This window comes from Balaenoptera borealis, assembly GCF_965194805.1.
Source record: "Balaenoptera borealis genome assembly, chromosome: 7".
Taxonomy (NCBI): Eukaryota; Metazoa; Chordata; class Mammalia; order Artiodactyla; family Balaenopteridae; genus Balaenoptera; species Balaenoptera borealis.
In genome coordinates, this window is record NC_138864.1 from 7,241,421 (window position 1) to 7,262,350 (window position 20,930).

General features: G+C 48.6%; 2 long non-coding RNA genes across 2 annotated transcripts; one reads left to right on the forward strand and one right to left on the reverse strand.

Moving 5' to 3' along the window:
* Window positions 1-1,456: 1,456 nt before the first annotated feature.
* On the forward strand, window positions 1,457-18,742 carry LOC309631859. The gene is made up of 4 exons (XR_014246620.1): window positions 1,457-6,637; window positions 9,180-9,426; window positions 11,209-14,292; window positions 17,321-18,742. It is a non-coding gene; the product is annotated as an uncharacterized lncRNA (long non-coding RNA).
* Window positions 6,655-16,102, reverse strand: LOC309631860. The gene is made up of 3 exons (XR_014246621.1): window positions 15,337-16,102; window positions 9,608-9,671; window positions 6,655-6,985 (listed from the first exon to the last, which is right to left on the reverse strand). It is a non-coding gene; the product is annotated as an uncharacterized lncRNA (long non-coding RNA).
* Window positions 18,743-20,930: the final 2,188 nt, after the last annotated feature.

The window sequence follows — 20,930 nt, forward strand, 5'->3', positions numbered from 1 at the left end:
CTCTGCGCTGGTGACAGAGGCAAGGAAGTGCCTTGGGGACAGGTGACTAAGGAGGGGCAGCCTGGGAGCACAAGGTTATTTGCACACCATCCTGGGCTCACAGTGGGGGGTCTGACAGGGGTTTAAATCAGCTTAGTGCCTGTTCTTCTGCCAAGGTAGGACAGGACAAACAGCCCCAAGTGCGGGCCTGCCGTCCCACCCTGTCTGAGCTGCCTGCCTGTGTCAGGGGATCCGGGCTCCCCCTGGTGCCGGATGCCCTCTGCCCCCTCTCCATGGGGCTCCTGCCCCACTGTCTTAGGCAGCCCTGGAGGCATGTCCCAGGGGCTCCCAATCAAAGCCTTTCCCCTCCATCACCTGCTCCCTGTCGTCTCCCAGGGACCCGCACAGGCGGGCAGGGTGACCCGTGCTTGGTGGATCTCTCTGCTGGTGGGACCTCTCAGGAGCAGAGTGAGTGCCAGTCTAGCCTGTGACACACGCTGGCCCCGGGACTGTCACAGACCCACCCTCTAGCCTTCCTCCTCTGTCCAGTCTGCAGTGGGCTCAGACCTGGACTGAGGGTGGCACTGGGGACTCCACAGTGGGGGCCCCATCTTCCGCCTAAGCCCCTGCTTCTCTGCCTTCCCCTCCCAACAGGCACAGTGGGCTTGCCCACCTGCGTGTCAGTCCCTGTAGGGCTCACGTCCCTCCATCCCCTTCCTCATTTAGTGACATGCTAGTGGCAGGAATGTGGAATGGGGTGGTGCAAAGTAGGATTGAAATCATCAAGTAGGGGAGAGGGGTTCACTCAGCCAGTGAGGCCACCAATGTTGTAAGAAGACACTTGGTTAAAAAATTTATTTAATTGAAGTATAGTTGATTTACAATGTTTTGTTTATTTCTGCTGTACAGCAAAGTGACTCAGTTATACACATATATACATTCTTTTTCAAATTCTTTTCCAGTGTGGTTTATCACAGGATATTGAATATAGTTCCCTGTGCTATACAGTAGGACCTTGTTATTTATCCATCCTATGTATAATAGTTTTCATCTGCTAATCCCAAACTCCCACTCCATCCGTCCCACACCCTACTCCTCCTTGGCAACTACAAATCTGTTCTCTATGTCTGTGAGTCTGTTTCTATTTCAAAGATAAATTCACTTGTGTCATATTTTAGATTCCACATATAGGTGATATCGTATGGTATTTGTCTTTCTCTGTCTGACTTACTTAACTTAGCATGATAATCTCTTGGTTCATCTTTGTTGCTGCAAATGGCATTATTTCATTCTTTTTTATGGCTGAGTAATATTCCATTGTATATATATGTGCCACATCTTCTTTACCCATTCATTTGTCGATGGACACCTAGGTTGCTTCCATGTCTTGGGTATTGTGAATAGTGCTGCTATGGACACTGGGGTGCATGTATCGTTTCAAATTATACTTTGGGAAGACACTTTTTAAAAAGTTCATTGAACAGCAGACCAGACTCTAAGGGGACACTAGACATGGGAGGGCAAGATGCTCGTGGGATGAGAAGATCCTCAGAGGGAGTTTTACTGCCAATCTACATGGATAGCAAGAACCAGGGTCTTCCAAGTGCAGGGTCTGCATGGGGCACTCGCCCCAGACTCGATGCTCCCTTCCAGCCCTCTGCCACTTGGGGGCCTTCCCACACCCCTGGTCTGTGGGAGGGAAAGTCACTGACTCTCTCAAGGTCACACCCTTGGTTCCTGCATTCTGGTAATTTCTCTCTCCATCGTCCTTCCCAGGCTGGGGACAGTGAGGGCTCTGCAGCTGCCCCATAACCCCCTATTACACACCCACACTCTCACGATTAGTCTTGCTTGTAAAGAAACCTTCCTCGAATAATCCAGTTTCCTGTTGGGACCCAGCCTGATACAGAAACTATCTATTAACCTCTGATTTTAAAAGGAAACATGAAGAATGAAGATAACATAACCAAGAAGTCCTCTGAGAGGTTGGAGGGACCCCATGGTAAGACGTCAAAAGAGGAGTCTTTGATCTGAGTTAGCAAGTGCTAAACGCTTTGGCAGGCTTTTAAAAACTAATTATAAAAAATTCATGAGAGAAAAAAGAAGAGATTCAGGTTATGCAAAAAATGGTTCACTCTGAGAGTGTTTCCAGGTCAACACGAGGGAGCACATCTTTATAAAGTGACCGCAGGAGAGCTGATGGGGAGAGGATGGGTGTGGTGGGTCTGAGCTCTGGAGCTGGAGAGACAATTCCAAGACGAGGATGAGACGCCTGGTGGTTCTTTCAAATTCTCAGAATCTATGCCTCCACAAGGTGTAGAATCTCTTGATTCTTCAAGAGAAGGAAGGCCATTCGACCTGCTGTAACCATGTCAAAACAACATTCTTTGATGCTAGTCCTGAAACTGAAACAGGGCTTTGATTTTCCAGGTGACCCATTTTTGTGGATCATTTGTGACCCCCCTGCTGGTGTGTGTTGGCCTGGCTAGGGTGATGCGGGAGTCCTGGTGGTGGATGGGTGGCATTCTGTGTGTTGGGGAGATGGGGGTGTTGCCTGTCACCCATCCTTCCCAGGAAAGGTTGGCCTTTTTCAGATTCCTCCATCCACATGGGGGAGGTTGGTGCATGTTCAAATTGACCTGCTTTGCACTAATTCCCTTGCTGGCTGAGAGCACCATTCTGTTGGTTGGATTGTTAAATGAACCTGTTTAATTTGACTGAGCTGCCTGTCACTGCCAAGCACGCCTCCAGCCAGCAGCTACATTTCACAGGCTAACTGAGTCCCATGTTAGCAGGAACCAGGGGAGCTAGGAGAACATCTGAAAAGAGAATTGCTTCTTTCCCTTGGCAACCCTTAATGGATGTCATCTTGCTTCAGCATCAGTTTCCCTGAACTAGAAACTCTGCTCCCTCCCGCTTCCCTCCTGGGAATTGAAAACCCCACTTGGGAAGACAACTTCCTTTGCTTTGGAGATTTATGTAGAGGGTATTTCTCAAGTTCTTATTATTATAGAAGACTTTCTGCTTTTGCTTGGGGGAAAGGTGAAACATATTTAACTTGTGTTAGGGGATTTATGGTGCAGGATATCCTGGGTCCTTCTCAGCATCCAGGTAGACAAGTTGGTGGTAAAAATCCCACTATCTGACCAGAAAAGGATTTGATTTTTAAATTGCCAACCCTAAGTGAGTTAAGGCATTAGGACCGTGAACAGATATGTACCCGCCCTGAATCATCCGTACTTATTAAGTAGCTGTTTTGGGAGATAGAGGCTGAGGGGGAACTTGCTTTCTGGCTGGGAGGTGGGTGCAGCGCTGGACAACTGACAGGCCATCCAGGTGGTAGAAATTTCACTTGTTCAGGTGATGCCTCGAGGCCAGTGTTGACCCACGGAGCAAAGAGCCAATTCTTAGTCAAGAGGATCAGTATCATAGGATCTCCAGCCAAATTCACTCTTAATAAATAAGAGTAAATATTTTTTACAGTTAAGGACTAGGTAGGATTGGGGTAAGGGCAATAGGAACTAGATCTACCATTCCATTTTGGAAGCTCTTCCAATAACTTGGAGCTCTCCCCCATTCTGTTCACAGGGTCGGGCATGTACAGTACTTGATGCATGGAATCAAGCTGGTGGGCTGTGGAGAGATGCAATAGGACTTAAGTGTGTTTATCCCAAAAGGTAGTATCCCATAATAGGCACACCCCTGAAGGCATGCTGTTCAAAACACACCATTTTTGTGAGAAGTTAAGGTTGATGATGTATGACATTGCCCTTCATGGGTATGGTATGATCACTTAGAAACTGTTGTAAAAAAATAAAATGATGATACTCCATTAATTATTTCAATAAGTAAAGTGCTAATAAATCGAAGTTGCATGAACATTTTCATGATGGTCCTCGGGCCCTTATCTGCCTCTAGTAAGGCCAAAAAGGAAATACGATAAAAGATGCCAGTTTTCTTCAAAATAATCCTGAACTTTATATAAACTCTTTAAACTGTAGACCTAAGGACTTGTATAAATTGCAAAACTTTAGAAAAATGACAAAAGGAAGGTTTTTTAGCATGCTAACATAAAAAAAGCTGCAAGGTGGAAAATTCCAGCTGACTGATCCCGTTCAAACTGCCCCTGTGATTGCCTTAGTATTTTTCTTTTTCTCTTTCCTTAAATGAAGGCAACAAATGCCTGCACTTTATGATACTTTATCCATATGAAAGTGTCTATTTGTATCTTATTTCACTGGATATATTCATAAATTCCAAGGGAATGATATCAGGAGAGGGGTTATTAGAATATCCACGGGGCTGATGATTGAGTAGAGATCCAGAAGTGTTAGGGAGATTGCCAAGGTGAAATATGTAGCTGGTGGAAAGGTCTGGACCATCACCTGATGAGAGAGGCTGACAAGATACTGGTGACAAGAAAGCAGGTGCTAGGAGACACAGGGAGAGGGCATTCACTTTGAGAGGGGCTGTGTGTCCATCCGGGGTGTGTGGTTGCAAGTCCTATAAATGGGCTCTAGTTTTGTTTTTAAAAATCACTGGAAGGATACTGAGTAGCCTGCAAAATTGAGTAAAGAGCTGGGTAACTTGGCCACACAAAGGACAAACCTTTGGCAGTCTAGGCAGGTAATCGCAAATTATCTCCAGCTACCTTCGGCTCTCTCTCCTTCTCTGCCTTCTCGCGGTGTTTATTGAGAACATACATCATTCCAGGTGCCACTGTTGGTGCTGGGGACCAGACAAAGAACAATAAAGTGCCCTGCTTTCAGGGAGTATATGTGTCAGGTGGTGGCAAGTGCTAAGACAGAGACCCATCTTCACTACAGTAGGAATGGAGAGAGTTACAGGGTGTGGGAGGTGGCCCTTGGGTGAAGGGCGAGGGAAAGGCTCTCTGATAAGCTTTGAACAGAAAGCAGCAAGGGAGCAGCCATGTGAGTGAGTCTTGGGGAGAGGCGGCCCGTGTCCAGACCTTCCGGCAGGGCGGATGCTGTTTTGTGTGAAGCATTGCAAGGCCAGTGCAGCTGGGACACAGGAAGCAAGGGGCTCACTGGAGACAGAAGAACCCTGTGGGGTCTTGGGAAAGGCAGATTCTGCAGAACCTCGAAGGCAAGGGAGGGGCTTTTTTTTTTGCTCTAAGTTAGATGGAAAGCCAAAGGAAGATTTGAGCAGATGAGTGACATGATCTGGGCTATATCTCTAAGTGGTATTCCTGCCTGCAGTGTGGATAACCCTTCTGGCACTATTTAAATAGTCTGGGTGAGAGAAGATGAGGGCTGCTGCTTCAGTGGTGGGGATGCAGATGGTGATCATCATTGGTGGGGATGCAGATGGTGATGGTGATTGGATTAGGGAGGACACTTTTTGAAGGAAATAAAAAGTTTCTGGAAACAAAAAGACAACTCAGTTGTAGCTCTTGCTGCCCACTCTTCCCCGAAACAATGCCACGCACAATTCCTATAATGCACAGACACCTTCCAGCCTGGTGTCTAGGGTGGGAAGTTTTTGCACAGCCATGCTCTGTCCTGTTTGTTGGCTGAAGGGCTGGACACCAAGAGTTGGGTCTTCTGCCCCTTTGAGCTCTGTGGGCAGAACTGGAACCCAGTGTGAGAGGGTTGGGGGAGGTGCTCTGACACCCTGTGTCTTTCTCCTTCAGGCAGATTGGGGGAGCTCGTGGGTGACGCTTTGTACTACTCCCTGTCCTCATTTGGGGCAAGGTTCTTTTTCTCATCTAGTCTAGAAGAAGCACAGCAAACACACTGTTACAGCTTCGGAGGGGTTTTGACAAGAGATCCTCCTGTGTTACAGCTTCTTTTTCCTCAGTGTAAGTCTATTTTATGAAAAAGGGCCTCATAGCTCTGGATGTCACTTACTTAAACAGAATAAAAATAGTTACAGTTTGTATAATTCAATCTACTTCCAAAGGGATAGGAACAAAATTATGTGGTGTTACTCAAGAGTCTCATGAATTTTCCGGGGGTTTTCATGACTGGGGAGAACTGGGAGATCGTAGACCAGTGAGCTGGATGTCGACAAAAGAAAAATGTACACACCCAGAGGAAGACGTGCTCACGAGGAGATAGTCACCAGTCAGACCATAGATTGGCTTAGAGTTCCTTTTTTCTACTGTGTTATGTACTATTTTCACAAAGCATAGAGGAAACTTATGGTGTTGGACTTTGTAAGCGCGTGATGACTTATTCATTTGCTCACACGGTGCATCCAGGTCCTCCTCTGTGCCGGGCCCTGTGTAGGAGCTTGGTTTAGAGACCACACCATGCTGGGGGCTGCTCAGATGACACTTCTGGGGCATTTGCATGATGATTTATTTGAACATATTTGTCGTGTGAGTTTAAGTTATAAAATGCATAGACTTTGAGTAGCTTTGTGACAAAATCAAAACCCAAGGTGGGCAAGTAACTATTTAATTTCCTCCGCATGCCTGGGCTTCTTGGCAGTGTCCCAAACCTCCAGCTGTGATCTCTGCTCAGACTTGGCTTGTTCTTTGACTCCGCCCCAGGCTGGCTGGAGGTCACAGCATTTCTGCTCTTCTGCTCCTCGCTTCCAGTCACTCCATTGCCCACGAGGGCCTCCCGCCATGTCATACAAGTCCACCCCACTTTGTGTCTTCTTCTGAGCGATCCTCCTGCCTAGCTGCCAGGTAGGGGGTCACTGTGGGACACATGGGGCTCTTCTGCCTACTTCCACCTGAGCAATGCTGTGATTGGCTTATGTGGGTTTGGGCAATGGATGGAAAGGGCAGGTGAGGCTGACCTGTCAGGGTGAGGATGGAGAAAATGAGGACACAGAACTATGTCCCATGGACCATTGTCTTAGTCCAGGCTGCCATAACAAGGCACCATGTACTGGGTGGCTTAAACAAGGAAATGTATTTCTCATAGTTCTGGAGGATGGGAAGTCTGAAATCAAGGTGCTGATAGATTTGGTTCTTTGGGAGAGCTCTCTTCCTGGCTTATAGAGAGCTGCCTTGTTGCTGCCGTGTCCTCACCTGGTGGGGAGAGAAAGAGAGAGAGGGAGAGAGAGAGAGAGGGAGAGAAAGCTATCTTGTCTCTCTTCTTATAAAGACACTAATCCCCTTCATGAGGGCTCCAGCGTCACGACCTAATTACGTCCCAAAGACCCCACCTCCTTGTACCATCACTTTGGAGTTGTAGGTTTCAACATATGAATTTAGAGGGAACACAAACATTCGGCCCATAGCCACCACCAACCAACTCACTAGCAGAGCCACCCAGTACAAGCACTGCAAATCAGAGCCAGGGGTGATTTGGATGGATCTGATCAAGTGGTTGGATGCATCCCTGAGCAGGTGAGGAAGAGTGGGAGAGTGGCTCCTCTGTACCTGCCCTAAACCACTGAAAATTGTTGGAAGCCTAGCCCATCGGATGAGAGGTATACTTCTTGAAACTTCTTTTGGGGCTGATGTTAATCTTGATATTATTACTTAGTTCTTATGTGGCCATCTTGTTTTGGAGGAAGTTATGTGACCAACATCTAGGCAGTGAGTTTCAGGATGATGGCACACGGTGCAAGGAGGCCCCACTGCAGTTTGTGAAGGCGTTCAGACCCTCATTTCAGTCGGTATAAACCCGGATAGTTATTCACTATGGAATGAACTTGACATAATGTGTGCTGTCAGCTTTCCCAATTAAACTGTCCATCTGCCTTTGTTTTTGAATTAAACTTTGCCTGCGGTAGCACATGTACAGTGAATGTCCCTTTCTGGCCTCTTCTGTTTTCTTTGATTGATGGTGTTTTTAGTTCAGTATATGCATAATGAGTATGAGAAATAAAGAGATGTCTGCCGATGCTTAACGAGGGAGACTTTGAGAGTTATTTTGATGGTTCCCTGAACTCTGTAAGTTGTGTAAATCAAAACAATAAATAGGAAAAAAAGAAAAAAGAAAAAAGAAAGGAAAAGAAAAAAAAATAGCTGAGTGCCTGATGCTACAGAGACCCTGTACTGTATTAGGGGTTTCCTTCCATTTTCTCATGGAAATCTCCCCACAGCCCCATGAGCATGCATTTCCATCTATGTTTACTAGAGAAGGGGATTGAATCAGATCAAAGAGCATCACACCCTCAGAAGTGTTGGTCTCTGTGAGTACAGGTGGTTGTGCATGTGTGTGTGTGTTCACATGTGTGTACAATGCACCCGTGGTGTGTCTAGGGGAGTGTATGGGCATATAGGTGTGCATGTATGTGCCCATGTGTAAGTGTGTGTGTCTGCATGTGTGCATATATACTGAGAAGATGATGGTGACAATGAACTTGTTGGCATTTTCCAATAAGTATATTTATCCCACCCTGTTAAAAGAAAAAAGAGGAAAATATTTGATTGAACCCATATTGGGCTAAACCTTTAACTACATTTCAGCACTTAACAATGTCAGGACCCTGGTCAAAACCCAGAAAAGTTAAAAGTCAGTGTGTTTTTCACCCTGTTATCTCACCACCAACCAATCAGAAGAAAGCACACACCTTGCAGTCCTCACCCCAAATTTCACCTTTAAAAACTCTTCAATAAAAACCATCGGGTAGGTTGGGTTTTCTGAGCATAAGCCACCCATTCTCCTTGCTTGGCCCTGCAATAAACCTTTGTCTGCTATGAAGAAAAAACGTCAGTATGTTTGGAAGGAGACTGGAGACAGAACGTTTTCTTTAGTTAAGGAACGTCTGCCATAAAGGCCTGTCCTGGTTACCTAGTACATGTATGAAGGGTTGCTGGGGGAGCTCCTTGGTCAGAGTCTGCTCATTTCCGCCCACTCGGGTCGGACCTGCCCTCCTCTGCTTGCATCGTCCTAGAGAGGCAGCCATCTCCCAAAGCAGGCTGGCGATAACCCCTTTATGCACTGTTGTATTGGGAGGTAGAGCGACTCACGGTAACATGTCACACAGAGCACACGTGGACACAGTCAGTGACCCTTCTACTTCTCTCTTGTCTTCCTTGAGGGTCTGTTTCTGCCAGGTCTCTAATGTTTGCCACCCAAGCCAACAAAACAAAGTCTCCTTGCTAATGTCCTGTCACTCTGGCCTCACCTTGCTCAGCCAGTGGTCACCACATCCATCCCTGCAAACTCAGGTCTTCCTTTCACGGAGACCCTGCATGACTGCGGCACCTCCCCTGTAAACTTCCTTCTGCATTAGTAAATTTCTCCATCACCTCCTTTCCTCCTTTTCAGGAGCTATGCCACCCGCCTCTGTGCCGTGGGGCCACCAGCACCCCCAGAGGGATGGACACGTGTGCAAGCAAGGCCAGTCCAGTCCCCCTTCCGGGAAGGTGACGGGTCAGAGGCGGAGGATGACGGGTCAACTTCTTTGTTGCCAGTGCCCTGGGTGCTCCCTTCGCTGCCTCTTCCAGGCGCCTTGACCTGGGAACATTGCTGCTCCAACCTTTCAGGTGTCTCCTGTCCTGCTGTTTCTATACAGGTATCCAGTATCCTTCAAGTTCCTTTTTTGCTTAAATAGCTAAGATGATTTGCGTTGTTAGAAACCAAAGAACATTAAGTGATGGAAACATCATGAGAATATTACTATAACATATGTTTTCCCAGATCTTTGCTTGTACCTATTAAATAAACTTTAATTTTCCCAACCGTCAAATAAATACCTGCTGTGAGAAGTACGGCCAGCAAGCTTCATGATGGATCCACGTTCCCAGTATAGTTCAGCATCTGCTCAAAACAAAGAGGGTGACTGGAAGACAAAGCAGTCTCTCACACACACACACACACACACACACACACACACACACACACACACACACAGACACAGACACACACAATCCTACTGTCACACGGCACCTCCACCCAGGGAGGCCGTGGGAGGCCAGGGCAGCCCTCGCTGAAAACTCCTGTTGGAACTGTCAGGCCTGAAAAGGCAGGACCTGTTTCCATGCATCTCTGTTACCTACTTTGCATTGTTATATCCAACCTGCCACAACTTCTGACAGACCCAACCAGGGTTCTGTCCAGAACTTTATTTTTGTTCTTGCCCAGTGTCCAAGACTCAGCCTCATCTGGCCTCATGCTGGTTCATCTGCTTCGGCCCAGACAACGCAGCCCCACCTTACATATGGTGATCAGCTTATCGGGCCCCTCCCCAGAAGCTCCACAAAGTCAGGTGCATTTCATATTGGAATGGGTATAAAGGATCCTGAGTCCGCTGGCTTGCATATTATATTCTGTTCCTCAACTTTCTTCCCCACATGTCTTTGCAAAAGCCTAAGGGGCTCCTTAGAGCTGTTGTCACTCCAAGGAACTCACCTTGGAGTCAGGGGTCCCTTTCGGCCTCCTTCCCTAAGATGTGAGGAAACTGGTGACCAGAGGAGTGAGACGTCTGCTCAACATTGGCTGATAAGTTGGGGGCAGAGCCCAGATGAAAAATCAAGGTTTTTTTTTTTTTTTTCTACCATGTATTACACTTTTTATTAATTTAAAAATAATCTCTCAGCCTATAAAGATTGTCCATCTATATGGTTTTACAACCCAGTTCAGGATTGTGCAAAATCTTAGCATAACTGAGAAAAATTAATTTGATCTTTCAGGAGAGGGAAGCCAAGTGGGTGCTTTTACTGGTCCTCTTTGAGGTCACATCTAAGGATATTCTAGAAAGTAAAGAACAGAGGAAGAATGCAGTAGGAAATAGACAGATGGCATTTCGCACGTGATATGTGAAGCTGTGGGGATGAGACACGATATTTTCCAGTAAAATTGCCCCCAGGGAGGGACCTGTAGGAGATGGGGGTCAGCAGGTTGAGAGGTTTCTGGAAATGTTGAGAGTTGGGGGCAGCAAAGGACAGAAGGCTTGACAGGTGTCAGAGGCGGTATTCAGTCCTATGTAGCACAGAAATGTAATGTTTGATAGTGGTTCTCACCCCAGAATACCTGACTTTATAGACATGGGGGTGGGGTCCAATAATTTATGTTTCTAACTAGGTTCTGGGTCATGTTGGTGCTGCTGGTCTCACTTGAGAACCTACTGCTTTGTCGCTTTCATCATTATATGTTCATCGTGATTCTTGCAATAGGTCTAATGTAAAAGTACTGTTTTGTTTTTACATAGTCCCAGAAACTCTGCAAGAATTCTGACAATATTCCATGAGATTATTTACTCAGAAATTTGCTACTAAAATGTACTGGGTATCATCAATAAATGGCAACCTTATTATTTTAATCATGATTATTATTTCTATATCCTATTGAATTTCAGAACTCAAAGAGATGCAAGAAAAAGACACACCAGTGTCAACTCACAGATACAAATTTGCTTGAAAACCTAATAAAAATGTAATTGGACTTGAGGTATAAAAAGAAGACATGCAAGAAGATAGAAGTTCAAAAATTTCAAAGTTCAAGTCTTCCTGACTTTTCCCGACCCGGTTTGTAGACGTGCCCTGCAGACATGGTGACTTTGCTTCTCTGACCACAAATCAGAGCACAGCGTGCAGAATGACGTAGGGTGTTTCAACCTGCTCTTCGGAAACAATCAGCAGTATTGGTTAAACCCGCTCCCTTCCTGGCAGCTGCCGGGACCTCCCAGCCTATTTCCCTTCCCTTTGTGGTGTTGGAGGTCTGGGATCTTGTCTGAGAGCCCCTCATGGGCCTTCAGCTGTCTGCTCTCTTCCCCGTGGACCCAGCACCCCTCAGTGGAGGGAAGGAGCCTGGGGTAGAGGAGGGTCGTCTGCAGGGGTGCATGGGAAGGAAGAGGAGGGACCACCTCCCACCTGCCCGAAAGCAGAAACAGGATGAACACAGGGGTCTGGCTCCCGGGACCCAAAGAACCCTCAGCTCTTAGCTTTCTGAAGGGGCTCTTTCCTACCTCATCAGGAATAACAATGAATCCTGCATACCTGTGCAGATGGGAGAACCTCTGTGGGCAGTTTGGTGGCCCTGGAGCTGAGTCTCTTGCTACTGATTGGCTTTGGGTTACTCTCAATACACATTAGAATATCCTGAGATGCTTTAAACATCCTTGTCCTGGCCATGCCTTGTGTTCCAGTGCCAGAGATTTGGATTTGGTTGATCTGAGTGGGTGGGACGTGAACACTTAAAATAGAAAAAAAGAAACTTAATAGAGGATTCCAGTGTGTAGTGGGGAACTACTGCTGGTTCTTGAAACCTGGTCCCAGGACCATCAGGGCCAGCATCACCTGAGAAGTCGATAGAAATGTAGATTCTGCTCCTCCCCATAGACACGCTGAACCAGAAACTCTGGGGGCAGTGGCCAGCCAGCTGTGGTTTCAGACACCCCAGTTCATTCTGATGGGCACAGCTGAGGACCACGATGCTGATGTGGATGGATAAGAGGCCTCATGGAAACAGAACATCATGAAGCCCAAGGAGATGTTGGAACAATACACGGAACCTTTGAGTGGAAACAATAATACTTTTGACACTAACATTCCCTGTTTATCTCAAATAGCGTCTCTCTGCTGTATCCTTATTGTCAGTAGAGACAACGGCTCCACACGTTCAACACATGAGGTCATGTGAGCCTTCGTGGGGTTAAATAACTGGTACAAGGTCAGACAGCCAACTGGTCTTGGAGCTCCGATTCAAGTCCAGACTTGTGTGATCAGCTAAACTCTTTAACCTCTGCTGCGCTTGCCCTGTCCGCCACCCTAAGAGTGCAGCTCCTGGGAGAGGGGTCCTTGTCTTGCTCATGGTGAGCCCTTCCTGCTCCCCGGCACCCTGGCTTCTAGAGCTGCCCTGTCCAGTAGGGTAGCCGCTGGAAATGTGACCAGGCCAAACTGAGATGTGCTGTAAGGATAAAATACACACTGGGTTTAGACTTAGTATAAAATAAAGACCATTAATATTATATATATATATGTTTATATGTGTGTGTGTACATATATATATATGAAATGATAACATTTTGGACATGTTTGGCTAAAAATATGTTATTAGCTTGATCTGTGTCTTTTTACACTTTTGATGTTGCTACTGGAACGTCACATATGCGGTTCACATTGTACGGCTACTGGGTGGCACCCTTCTGGACAGGAGATGCTCAGAATAGGATTATTGGAGAATTGCTCGACTATATAACAGTCCATGTGCACAAGGTGAGTCCTTGAGAATCCGAGTCACGAGACTGCACATTGGTGCAGCTGAGGGAGACGTCGGCAGGTGAGAAGGAGGGAGGGCAGCTATGGAGAGAGTGTGATATGGTCGTGGGAAGGGGAGGTGGCGCCTCGGACTTGGCCCTGCTGCCTTGCTAAGTGACCCAGGGAGTCACAAGGAGCCGGGCAATGAGAGATGGGGAAGGATGGAGCGATGGAGGCCTGCTTCCTACCTGCCTCTCACGCGGATGGATGCCAGTTCCTGCAAGGTCACGGGCACCCAGGGGCTCTCTTCCAACCCTCCCTCCCCCAGTTCACGGCCGTGCAGCCCCTTAGGCTCCATGCTACATCGCGATGGTTCTAGCTTCCCCTGCTGAATGCGGTGAAGTCCTGATTTAGAAAGCAAGCTCCCTGGCAGTGTTAGGCAATTGGGTACCACACGTGAATCCAACTTAATCAACTCTCCTATGAGGCCCTGTGATAAGAATCTCGCCTGCCCTCTAGCCAGCTGTATTTCTGGAAAGTTGGTGTTAGCTGACACCCTTAGGAGCAGGAGTTTTCAGAAACTTCACAGATGGCTCTGAGTTCTCTAAAACCCTGAGGAACCTTGGGGCTTTCTGTCAAATAAATATAAAAAAATATGTTTCTGCATGGCCAGGCAGCTTAGAAAAATGTTTGTCAGCCCTTCAACATGTCAGCAGCCATCCCCCTGCTTCCCAGTGTCTAAGGAACAATATGTCAGAGGCTTTCTGCCTCAGAGCTGGAGATGGGAACCACTCAGGGCTGGATGTTTGTTTTTTGTATATTTCTTTACTTCAATCTCCTTTCTTGCCTCAAGAGCACAGGCTTGTATCAAGTTGCCGGACTAACAGTTCTCTTTGGAGGCAGGGAGGCCTTAGTGGGATGTGAGCAGAGACCCTAGGACACAGAATGTCCAGATTGAAGCATTTGGACAGTTGCTTGGGGTGCCAGTGAGGGAAGGGGACCAAGATGGTGGACTGTCCCCCATCACATGCCAGCCTTGGGACAGGGCCCGTACTCTGATCATCGTCTCGAATCTCAGAGAGCCCGTAGGGTAAGTGTTATTTTCTCTGTCCTACAAACAGGAGACCACAGTTTCCTGTCCTTACATGACTCACCAGGACCACACATTGGCACAAAAGTCTGCTGAGCCCACAGCTGAGGTCACTGCAGGATGTGTGCTGGGCCCTGGGAAACGGGAAGAGAAGGTGAGTCCTGTCCTAAATGCCAACCCCTGTGCCCGGCAGATGGCCCACCTGCAGGAGGCACCTGCAGCGGATGCTGCAGGGCTGTGGGACCAGTGTGGACCAGACAGGGCAGGACAGGACACAGAGCAAATGTGTATTTTAGATCCCGAACTCCACAAACCAACACTCCTGAGGCCCAGTATGGCCCTCAGAGCTCCAGACGGAAAAAAAACAGCTAAGAATGCAGTAAACTTACATTTATCTTGGGATCTAAGAGCATGATCTGTTCTACAAAATAAGTTAGAAAAGGACAGAAATCCCCAGATACCTCATGTTACTCTGGGCCAACAGTCCATGAGGACGACCAGGCTAAGATAACTTCGGCAATACCTGCTTCAGCAAAATGCCACATTGGGCTGTTTCAGGCTGCTTCCCCTGTCTCAGTTCTCCCAGAAATCTTTCCAGCTCAGAGCAGGAAGGGCAGGGTTTGAGTATCAGAGGACAATGACCCTGACCCTAACCCCAATCCTAGCTCTGGCAGGGGGAAGTGAGATGCAGCATAAATTAAGACCAGTGAGAGCTGATTATTCAGGCTAAAAGTGACTGGAGATGGAACTGTGGCACTTTTTTCTTTGCTAAATAAAGTTAATGTATGTATTTTTTACTTGCTCTGTGGTTAATAGAGCAAACTACTTTTTCTATAACCTTTGCTCTACTTCCAGTAACCACTCACCACTGAAAAATTTCTTAATGTGCTAACACATTAAAATACATCTCTACCCAACCCCGAGGGCAGACCGTGACAGTGCTGTTTTCCAGAAATGCCAACGGCAATATTTCTGGTTCCACAGGCTCTTCTAGAGCCTTGCCCCTCCCCACCAGGATGTCAGGGAGGGCTGCTCTGTCCCACACCCCGGTGCCCCCCGCAGGGTCCACACAGGCCTCACACGCCCCTGCCCTGATCCAGACCCAGTCATGGAGCAGTCTTTGGAAATGCATTGGTCTGCTCTGGCTGCCATAACAAAACCACAGGCTGGGCGACTTACACATCACAGAGTTACTTACTCTCCTGGAGGCCAGAAGTCTGAGATCGCGGTAGGCAGGCCACTCTCCCCCTGAAGGCGCTAGGGAAGAATCAGCTGCTGGCTGGCCTCTCTCTTAGCTTCTGATAATTGCCTGGCTTTTGACAGCATCCCTCCAGGCTTTGTGTGACGATTTCCTGTGTGTGTGCATGTGTGTGTGTCTATCTCTAAATGTCCCCTTTTGTATAAGGACACCTGTCCTATTGGATTAGGACCTGCCCAGCTTCAGTATGGCCTCATCCTAATTACATCTGCAATGGCCCTTTCTCCAAATACAGTTGTATTTGGAGGAGCTGGGGGTTAAGGCTTTAATGTGTGAATTTGGGGGGGACACAGTTCAGCCCACAACAGAAGCGCTGCCCCTTCCTATTAGGAACTGTGGTCCCCACCTCAGCCCTGGAGTCCCAGCCCCCATGTGGCCTCCACCTCCTCCACTTCCCTGCGCAAACGCTGAGGTGCCTGGTCCTGGCAGCTTGGCCTGGGGTCTTGGTTCCTGCACCTCTCCAGCTCCATCCCCTTCCCGCTGCATTTTCCAGTTTCCCCACAAGTTGAGTGCACCTGCCTGGGTCTGGAATCAGCTCAAGATTTCTCCAAAACTCTGCCTCCTGTGGACATTGGAAGGAACTGTCCCTCTGACTGGTCCCCTCTGGGTTGTACCCACTGTTGAACCCCCTGTCCCCTGATTCTGGACCAGACCTGAAGGCCGGGTGCTGCTCTCAGCTGCCTGCACAGGGGCCCCAGCCTCAGGGTTTGTGCCGTCCAGCTGGGCAAAGCCAGGGCCAATCCTGCCCAGCTCGGTCTGCCAGGCTGGGACTGAGGCAGCCAAAGCCCCTGACAGATTCCGGGCCAGATGATGGATGTCTGGAGTCTCAAACTTTAAGGAAGCTAAATGGCTCTGGCACTCGGCAACCTTTTGTGTCTGTCCTGAGGTAAGCGCCAGGGAAGGCACTTGAAGTGCCTGAGTCCATCAGTAGTTTGAGTTGCTGTTCTTTGCCAAGGGCTGGATGTCATTCCTGCCTGAGCTCACTGACTCCTCTGGAAGGTGCCGCAGTTGTCCACATCCCCCAGGAGGGAAATCAGGATAGGGGAGGGTCGTCGTGGAGCCTGGGCTCAGCTACAAGTGAGCACAGAACCAGTACCTGGCCAGTACTCCTTCTGCTACACCTAGATCTTCCCTCAGCCCGAGCATCTGTCTGGGCCCTGCTCCCAGCAAAGAGGCCAGCGTGAGACTCTCCAAACGTTTCAGCCCTGCTCCCCTCACACCCGCTGACGACACTTCCCCTCGGGTAGGTCTGTTTAGCCCGAGCGGCTGAGGAGGGGCGCACAGGACACAGCTCACTGGGTGAGGCCTTGCTGCTGGGTCGGCCACCCATCCCTGGTGGTGCCACACTGCCCTGCCTCCCTGCCTGGACCATTTTGGAGCAAATCTCCTTTCCCCACATCTCAAGGGCGTTTCCACCTTCACAGAGACAGGAGTGGCTCTGAGCACTCGGGATTGGATACCTGTCAGCCTGCAGCAGAAATTCGTCTTCAGGTGGGGAGAGGAGCACAGCTTGTAACACTGCGGTGGGAAGAGGGATTGAGAGAACCTTTCTCACCCTGACAGGGAGGAAGGGCGGGTGATGGGGAGGGAAGGGAGAGAGGGGCCCAGAGCCCCAGGTGGGGGCCTGCATATCCCCATCCCTGCCCTGTGGCACCTGCCTCCCTGTCTCGTGGGCAAGTGGAGGGAACCGAGGCAGCACCACCAGCTGGCAAAGCAGGGGTGCCAGGGATCTGCCAGGCGAGATCTGAGAGTCCTGGGCTCATGCACTATCTCATGTCATCCTCATCACGCCTCTGGGAAGCAGGTCTGTCATTACTCCAGTCCTAAGGATGAAGACACTGAATACCAGAGGTGTTCAATTGAGGGAACAGGTGGAGAGATCGTAGGTACAACTAGGGAACAAAAACCGTCTTCTTCAATGCAGTGATGTCCGTGCTTGTGTGAAGCCCGAGAGGCTCTGCATCCGTGAGGACCACCTCTCCAGAGACGCAGACCTCCCCGCGCACAGGAGTTTCTCTTTTCCCTGGGATGCCGCCCCACGTGACCTCAAAGGAGTCTGAGAGGCGGCTACTGTGAGTGTGCTTTGCTCTCAGCATCCCATCAGCTGCCTTCGATCAGGAAATGATCTTCCCGTGAGGATTTTGCAAACCAAACAGTCGTCACATTAGACAACAGAAGTAGGGAACTAAAATAGACAGCTAGTGGGAAGCAGCCGCATAGCACAGGGAGATCAGCTCGGTGCTTTGTGACCACCTAGAGGGGTGGGATGGGGAGGGTGGGAGGGAGACGCAAGAGGGAGGAGATATGGGGATGTATGTGTATGTATAGGTGATTCACTTTGTTATAAAGCAGACGCTAACACACCATTGTAAAGCAATTATACTCCAATAAAGATGTTTAAAAAAAAAAAAGGAAGTAGGGAACTAGGCTGACCTTGCTTCCATGAGGATTCTCTCCAGGATCAGATAGGAGAGGACCAAGGGCAAAGGATAACAGAAAAATCTAACGTATCTGAAACTCTGTACAAAGCCAACAAGATAAGATTTTCTAGAAGACTCCCATTTAGTTAGCGTGGGATTTGGGGCATCAAGTGACTGCTGTGAACATAGGCACGCTGAGCCCATCCTTGTCCCAAAGCACAGGCTCGAGTGTGTCTGAAATTGACACCAGTCAATCAGGAAGATATCCTTTCATTTGACCATCAGAGATGTGGACAGAAACAAAATGCATCTATTCCTTTAAATCACATAAGGGAAGAGTGCGCATTCTGGGAACCCGGCTGCCAGTGGGGTTTGGTGTGGAGAACTGAGAATTAGCTCACCAGCACAGGGCAGCTGAAGGGCCTGGTGGTCAGACCACAAAGGAAGGCTGGCCGCCCTTCACACAGTTGGCAGAGGGTGGTCCCAGTGGGGCAAGTGGATGGTGGGATGCATGGGGTTGGGACCACCGGCCTCGGCTCCGACATCTCTGAATCACAGTAGGTGTGTGTGGGGGGGCATCTCCAAGTCCCAGAGCCTCTCTCTAGACCTCGACTCCCACTGCCCTTGTCTGATAAAGGGGCCCATCTCCTCGTTTTGCCTCCCTCCTCCTCCTCATCCAAGACTGCTGAGAACCTTAGTGCTTCTTTTTATGTTTCCTGTTATTTTCCTTGTCATCCTGGGTCCCTGGAAGTTTATTTTCCTTTGTAAGAACCTTTAGATTTTTCAGAGAACACTAGCCAAGTGTCTGGAGATGCTGTAAGTAGTGATTGCAGGGGAACAGCACTGCTTCGAGCCCGTTAGCTACAGTTGCTAGGCTGGCTTCTACTGCCTGTCACACACACGCGCACGCACACACACACACACACACACACAGAGAAACCCTGTGAAAGCCTGGGTAAACACTATTAGCCCTAAACAAATGATGATAGTGAAATCAGCCCTAAGCTGCAGGCTAATGGAATGATATATTCATCGTGCTGGGGAAGAACAAGGAAAAAGAGTGGGACCCGTGCCACATTTCATTAGCCAGTGGAGTTATGCAGAAATGGCACCGGGTACCAACTGGCTTTTTGTTTCCTAGAAGCTGTCTGCTGCTTCGGCAGGGCAGGGCTCAGGTGGTACTGCTGGCTCTTCTGAGAGCTGGTACCCACAGATGCAAGGTTGTAGGACAGCTGTCTTGGATTCCTCCTTCTGGCAGCTTCCTATGTCTGCCTCTGGCATTTGGAGGCTGTCAAAATGCTCATGGAGAGCAGAGGAAATTCATTTGGAAGTGGGCAAGCTAGAGCCGGCACCGGGCGTCAGTAATGTCTGAATCCTCCCAATGGAGGTGGCATTCCGATGAGCAACACCCCAGCTCAAGGACAGTCACGGGCACTGTTTCCACCTCCTCAGTGTGGGAAGCACGGGCTGAACTTAAGATCTGTTGATACACTGATGCTTAAAGAAATAGAGCAGTGTTTCAATTGGGCACAAAAGGAAAAACTTGCCTCACCTTCCCTGAATGAGCTTAGGGAGCATTTTAGAAAGTGTTGAGGACACAGGCTGAAGAGTCATCCAAATGCATACACCCTACAGGCAGGGTCTTCCATTAAAGAAAGATACATCACTATTCTTTCATATTTTCCATTGACAACTGAAAACCTGGCCTGTCCAACGGCCTCCGTGACCCTTTCTTCATGACACCCTGTTGCTCCATCCTCTATAGGAGTTGTAATCTGGAGATAAATAAGAGAATAACATTGAAAACTGCAATGAATTTTTCTCAGTGGGGCACAAGTTCTGGAGGGCTGAAAAGACACATCTCAGCCTCCTTCCGGCTCAAAGTTCCTAGAGCATGTAATTTGGGGAGTCAGTCTCTTTCCTGAGCCACACACTGATAATGACTTTCTGCTACATGGTTCCCACTGACGGCACGGACGCACACAACACGTAAAATTCCACACACCCCTGTAACCGGGGGCGTGTGCTGTAGGGGATCCCATGGGATTTGACCAATCAAATATTTCTGCAACACGTCATTCTGTGGTCCTCCCTTGCCGCCTGCTTTGAAGTTTCCTCCTTTGAGGTCCCTTCTTCAGAATTACGTGACTTCTCAGACTCAGAGGGAAACCGCGTTTGCCCAGCTGGGGCACCTGAGGCCGTGGAGTGCTCTGGACCACGTTCCTGCTGCACAGATGCGTCGCTCTGGTTGCGGGCATCCAGTGATGAGCTCACTTCCTACTTAGATCACTCAGCCTATGGTTTGTTCTATGTCTCTGTCTCCTTTTTTTTTTAAAGAAATGATTGGGGAATACAACCGTTTTTCAGTGAGAATCAAACTTTTTATTTATTTATTTATTTTTGGCTGTGTTGGGTCTTCGTTTCTGTGCGAGGGCTTCCTCTAGTTGCGGCGAGCGGGGCCCACCCTTCATCGCGGTGCGCGGGCCTCTCATTATCGCGGCCTCTCTTCTTGTGGGGCACAGGCTCCAGACGCGCAGGCTCAGTAGTTGTGGCACACGGGCTTCAGTAGTTGTGGCTCACGGGCTCTAGAACGCAGGCTCAGTACTTGTGGCGCATGGGCTTAGTTGCTCCGCGGCATGTGTGATCCTCCCAGACCAGGGCTCGAACCCGTGTCCCCTGCATTAGCAGGCAGATTCTCAACCATTGCGCCACCAGGGAAGCCCCTCTGTCTCCTTTTTACACTGAACATAACTGTTCTGTGCCTTGTACTCAAGGGTCCTCGTTCTAGCCCTTGAGATAATAGAAATCAAACTAAGATTATTCTTTATTCTGCATAAGAGATTTTTTTCCTCCTCAGTCCTTAGTCATTTAGAGGCCAAATAAAAATGATTCCGATAGAATTTGGATCAAAATCATCACTCCTCTTTACAATCAGGTAATGGTGTAGCTTGAAGCCACAGGTTACAAATAATGTCAAGCCCATGGATTCCTGGGCGTGGCTGAGATTAGCCATCTTCCTTCAGTTCCATATCTGGTTCTTGGAGCCCCTAGATTTCAGGGGTCAGGGAGACAGCAGCTATACTTCTCTTGGGCCTGAAACTAAGCCAGTAGCTT